Source organism: Nyctereutes procyonoides, unplaced genomic scaffold, assembly GCF_905146905.1.
Source record: "Nyctereutes procyonoides isolate TBG_1078 unplaced genomic scaffold, NYPRO_anot_genome, whole genome shotgun sequence".
Lineage (NCBI taxonomy): Eukaryota > Metazoa > Chordata > Mammalia > Carnivora > Canidae > Nyctereutes > Nyctereutes procyonoides.
The window spans coordinates 32,930,161-32,936,160 of NW_026575020.1; positions in this window are offsets into that span (position 1 = coordinate 32,930,161).

Sequence of the window (6,000 nt, forward strand, 5' to 3'; positions counted from 1 at the left end):
CTCAGTGCTGTGTGTCCTCGGGCACATCCCTCCGCCCCCCTGGGCCTCTGTCCTCTGGGCTCCAGGAGGATGGGAAGAGGGCTGTGGAGGAGGATTCCTTAGATGCTGCAAATGTTTCCATCTGAGCAGGATCCGTGGCATTTAGAAAGAGCTGCATGAACACTGGGGACTTTCAATTACTAATAACCCTAAATATTTCTGGGAAACTCGGGGATTTTGGGTCAATGTTGAAATTTCACCCCCAGCCCTTGGACAGGTGCTCAGAGAATTCCTGAGCCACCAGGGGTCCTTGTGGGTCCCCTGGAGAGGGATGTGTTTGCTCCCAGGACACAGAGCAAGGGTCCTCGGATTTGGGAGCAGAGGTTGATTTACTTGGTGGCATTTGATCGTGTGGATCCCGAAGCCAAAACATCCGGGTCAGAGGCCTGGGGGTGTCTCGGGGGTGCCTGACAGCACAGGGTCCTGCGGGGGCCGAGGGCAGGGAGCCGCCACAACCTGGAGTGTCTCTGCCACGGGCTGGAAGGTGCTATTCGTGCCTCCTCCACAGTTTGCCCTCCCTTTGGAAAGGCTGTTCTCCTGAGGCACAGCTCCATCCAGCTGCTTAGGATCTGGAGTGAGACTCTGCTCCTTTTATCTCTGAATCTGCTGAACCAGACAGTCTGGGGTGACAGCAGGGATGTGCAAGAACAGTTCCCACATGAGCGTGAGAACCCCTGGATTAGAGAATTTGAGGGACACTCTCTGCATGCCCACAGGAAGACAGTGCAAAGGGCACTTTCTGCCTCTTGGTGATAGAGTGGAGACCCAGAGGCGAGGCTCCCGGGGCCCGTCCCAGGCCTGAGAGTGAGCATGTATTACAACCTTGTCCCGCCCTCCCCCCTGGGGCCCTGGTCGGTGTCCTCATCTGAGGATGAAGTCAAGTGTTGGGCGCCCTTGGAAAATGCATGTGGAGGGTGTAACCATGGGCCCTCTACATGGTGGTAAGTGCAGAGTTACCAGCTTCAAGTCCACCTCACCTGGACAGGTGTCCGGAGCCTGGGCAGCTGGTCTCGTTCACAGGCACAGAAGGAGCTGACCTGTGGGCCCCAAGGGCCCTGGCGACTCTACCCAGCATCATGTCCTCAGTTCTTCTACGTCGAAGAGGCTCCCAGCTCTTACAGGGCACAGAAACTAGCCCCAGTCTGCCCACAGTTTCTCAACTCCCAGGGTAATGCTCACTTCCTACTGGCTCTTTGCTTGCACCCCCGGGAGGTATCAGGTGATGCAAAGAGTGTTTCCTTCTAGGTGGAAGAATGCCAACAAAATATGTGTGAATTCTTTGTGTCTCAAGCTATCAAATATGAGCTGAGAGACCCTATGGAACACCAAAGTAATGGAAAGAAGAGTTTATGTTCTTAGATTAGAACACCCGACATTATAAAATGTTAGTTACCTCCTAATTGATGTATAGAGTCACTGCATTGCCAGGTAAGTGCCCATTTTACTGTGAAATGAAGTGACAAGGTGAATTTAAAATCTATAGAAAAGACAAGAGGCCAATAACTAAGATGTTCTGGAGCAGGAACAAAGGAATATGGCTTGTTCTATCCAATTCCAACAATAATTATAAAGACGTATCTGTTTAAAAGTGTGGCACCTGTTCCAGGGTACAGAATAAGCCAGCAGAAGGGAATACAGTCCTGAAACCAGCTCAGGCATTCACTGACCCCTGATTTATGTAAGTGGTGCCCCTACAGAACATCGGGAAAGGGGAAATTCTCAATAAATGGCATGAACTGCTGGATATTCATACGGAAAAACAAGAAGTCCAAGCTGTGACTCATGGTGAAAGAACGGTGGGCCCACTGTGGAAGGTGAGGCAGTAGTTAGCTGTCGATGGTGTTGTAAGATACCAAGCATGTCTGGCAGAGTTTTACACGGGGAAGCGCTGCCTGTAAAGGAGAAGTCTAAGAAGCAAGGTGGATGTGAAGAACTCTTATTTCTGAGGACACATCACCCGGGGAGTGGAAAGATAAGCCCTGGAGGGGAGAGGTGCCCGCAACACGCAGAAGTGACAAAGGGCTCGCTTCCAGAATAACTCAAGGGACCCTTGGAAATCAACAACCGGGAAGGAAGTGGGGGAGCACCTTGCCCACACACTTCCAGGAGAGAGCAATTCAATGGCTGATGGGGCGGTGGGGGGTTGGGGGGGTGGCATTCTGCTTCATCAGCCAAGAGATACAAATTTGAGCCACGGGAGATATATTCAGGCACACTCACAGAAGGGCAGAGCTTCCTCGAGAAGGAGGGCAGGGCCAAGCTTGGGGAGGCTGTGCGCACAGGAGGGGAGCGGTCCTCCAGGGCCGCCAAGTGGGGCTACTGTGCGGCCACTTTGGGGACCAGCATCACCCCCTACAGCTGCACATGCGTTCCCACTCTGTGATGACTGGCTCTGGGAAACTCAGGCCTCCTCCACAGAAGGTGCGCGCCCAGGCATAGGGAGCACCTGCTGCGGAATGCCAGGCTCCAAACTTCAGACAAACAGAACATCTGCCTGGGGCAGGACAGACACGCTGTCCCCCCTGAGGCTCAATCTGCAGGGAAATAACGTGATGGAACCCCGCTTCCTGCAAAAACGTTGTTGAGATTCGCCAACACACATTGAACAAAAAGGAAAGGACATCGTGTGATTGTGTTGGGAGGTTGGCTGTTGCTCCTGGTGCAGAGTGTAAATCCCGACATGGGTCTTTGAGTGACCAGGAGGGTGACTGGCCTGAGGAGGGGCCTCTGGACAGAGGGAGTGCCTGTCCACCTGGGCATGCAGGACAGGAACCACCCCACCCACCCAGGGGCACTGACCCCGTCCATTGGGAGGACAGAAGTGGTCACCCTCTAAAGTTTGATGGCTTATTGCTCAATGATGTGCTATTGCAATAAGCTCAGGACTTAAAGCGCCCACACCCAGTAGCCTACACCCCTTGATAACAACCAAGGCAGCCAGCCAGCATCTAGCCTTCTTCCTCCTGGAGCTTGTGGGACCCAGGAAATTTAACAAAATCCCCTACCCCTGGACAAGCAGAGCAGGACTGACTCTATTTTGGGCTGCACCCGCCTTGTGCTGACCTGCTTATTACTTAGGGCACTGCCCCGCCCTAGTCAGAGACCAGGACACACCCTAATCGGAAATCCGGCTCAGCGGACCAGCATGTCTGTGCAACTTTCTGGGATCCCATTGGCCACTGGCCCCTATAAAGTTGCTAAGCCTCTTAGTCTCGGGGTCCAAGTCCCTGCTCCGCTGAGTCGGGTATACTTGGACCCAGGCTCGAGCTTGTAAATAAACCCTCGTGTGTTTGCATCGGTGTCGGCTCCTTGGTGGTTTCTCGGATTCACGATCTTGGGCACAACAGAGCTGACCTCTCGGAGCCTGGCAGGGGCGAGCTGGCCGAGCATTACTTGTTTCTGGAAACTGGAGAAGTCCTTACAGCTGGTTTATGCTGTGCGGCGGGTGTGCTGTGCCCTGCTCACCAGAGAAGCACCATCAGAGGTACCCCGGAAGTGCTGCCGGCCTGCCCTTGAGGCCCGGGTACCAGGAGCCACATGTGGACGTCCGCACAGAGGGGCGCCAGTGGCCCTTCCCCCTGCATCCCTGCCCCCAGCTCTCAGCAGCCGCCCTCCCTGCCTGGCCACCAGGCCTGGGTCCAGGTTCAGCTTCCAGGGTCCAGGTTCATCTTCCATTCTGATCTACTGTTTCAAAACCCAGACAGAGGAGCCCCCTGGAAGCTGAGGCACCACTGGCCCAGTCCCCACAGCTTTCCTCATGCCTGGCTGCTGGGCTGCGTCATGGCTCTTCTTCTGGGGGTGTTGGAGGCTCCCCTGAGTGCACCCCAGGATCAGGGATGGCACTCCCTCACGTGGACAGGGCTCTACAGAAGCTCTGTGGCCATCCAGCATGGACTGGTCCACAAAACCTTGGGCGCACAGAGTCCACAGCCTGTGACACTTTCAGGGACGCATGAAAAGTATTTTGATTTCTTTTAAAATCAGAAGAAAACAGTAAGATTTGCCCCCAGATGATATTTGTCTCTGGACCTCCATAGTTGTAAAATATGACTTTTAGCATTTGTATGTCATGAAGGCAGAAGTGCTCAGGGCCCCCACAGGGGAGGGCCCCCAGGGTCTATGCTGGGTGGGGTCGGCTCTGCGGGCTGTCGGCTGTCAGAAGGAGGCTCTATCTCTTCACTGTTGCAAATCCTGAAGGTGACCTGACCTCTTGGCCAGCCCTCGATATCTTGCCCATCCCATGTCCCTTCTCCCCTACCCCGGCCCTGGGAGTCTGCAGGCTCGCTGGGCACAGGTGGCCTGGGCGGAAGTGTCCGTGGAGGACTGAGCCGGGCACCTTGGCTCATTGCAAGCTTGGTGTGCGACCTCACCCGTGATCCATGTCTCTGCGCCAAGGACAGTGGGCAGCTGGCACAAGGTCATGCTGCACAGAGGGTACCCCCCCTCAGTTTCACATCTGCCAAGGAAGGGGCTTAAAGACACTGTCAAGAGGTCCTGGTGGAAGGCCAGTGGCGGGGACCCATACCAGGTGCTGAGCAGCTGGCCCCACTTCTGGCTTCAAGGCTGTCCCCTTACAGAAACCGCCCCTCCATCTCCTTAACCTTTTGCTCTTAGGGCCACCACTGCCTTCTCACTGCACTTTGCAGCCGTGAATCGTGTGTTGGTGAAAGACGCTGTAAACATCTTCCATTCTGTAAGCTCTCCACTAATTTTGCCCTGGTAAGTTTTCTGAGCTTACAATTTTTGCTTTTAAAGTTTTGTTGACGAAACCTTTCCTGCCTCCCAAGTCCCAAAGATATGCTCCTGCATCTCGTTTGCTATCCTTCTCCTTCTTCCTCCCGTACCTGGTCCTTCCTTCCACGTATGTCCTTGCCGTGTAAGCCCTGCATGCGAGGATTCACGATTATCCTCCCTTTTGTGTGCCTGTTTCTAGAACCATCTAGCAAACCCTCTCTTTCCTCCATTGGCCCTATGGTGCTACCTTCATGGTGGAAGAGCCCACATATGAGTGCTTGGCCATGTCCCTGAGCTCTTGGCACCAGCACTGTGTAGCATTTGCTTCCCATCCTTGCCGCATGTCTTACTCTTGTAGGACAAGTCCGCCCTATTTACTCTTCTTTTGTAAAGTTGAGGCAGCCATTCATGGTGCTTAATCCCTCCAGGTAAGGCTTAGATCACCTTTGAGTTCTGCAAAACTTTCCATTGGGATTGCATTGAATTTGTGGGTTAATTTAGAGACAGTTGACATCATTATAACATAAGGCCATCCCACCAGGGAGCATGGTGCCTTCCTATTTATTCAGATCAGTTTCCACATCTCATATCAGAATTTTAATTTTCAGTTAGATTAATTCCTAAGTATTTTATGGTTTCTGTTTATACTGTGAATGGCACCTTTTGAAAAATTGTATTTCTAATTGATCATTACTGGAGAAAATAAATGGCATTGTCTTACCTAGATCCAATACATCCAGACATATCTAGTATATCTGTTGATTTTACTGACCCTTTTTCTAGATAAATTATTCCATCAGGAAAAACATCGGTGACTCACTAAAACTGGAGCTGACAACGAACAGCTCCCTTTTTTCCTAGAATGAGAACTCATTCTTTGCATGCACACCCATGCACACACACACAGTGCACAGCCATGCAGACATGTATGCATGTGCACACCCATGCTACATGCACACGTGTGCACACCATGCAGACATGCATGCACATGGACACCCATACATACCCATGCATACATGAACACCCATGCACATACATGCACACATGTGCACACCCCCATGCAAAAACAAACAGGCTCTCTCCTTTCCTGCAGAGTCCTGTGTGTCCTGGCATCATGGCACACATTCTGTCTGCTGTGCACGCCAGTACATAGGTGTGGGCTCCTGCCCTCCGGGAGCTCAAGTCTGACTGGGGAAATACAGCGTGTGGTTGTAAAGGATTACATTC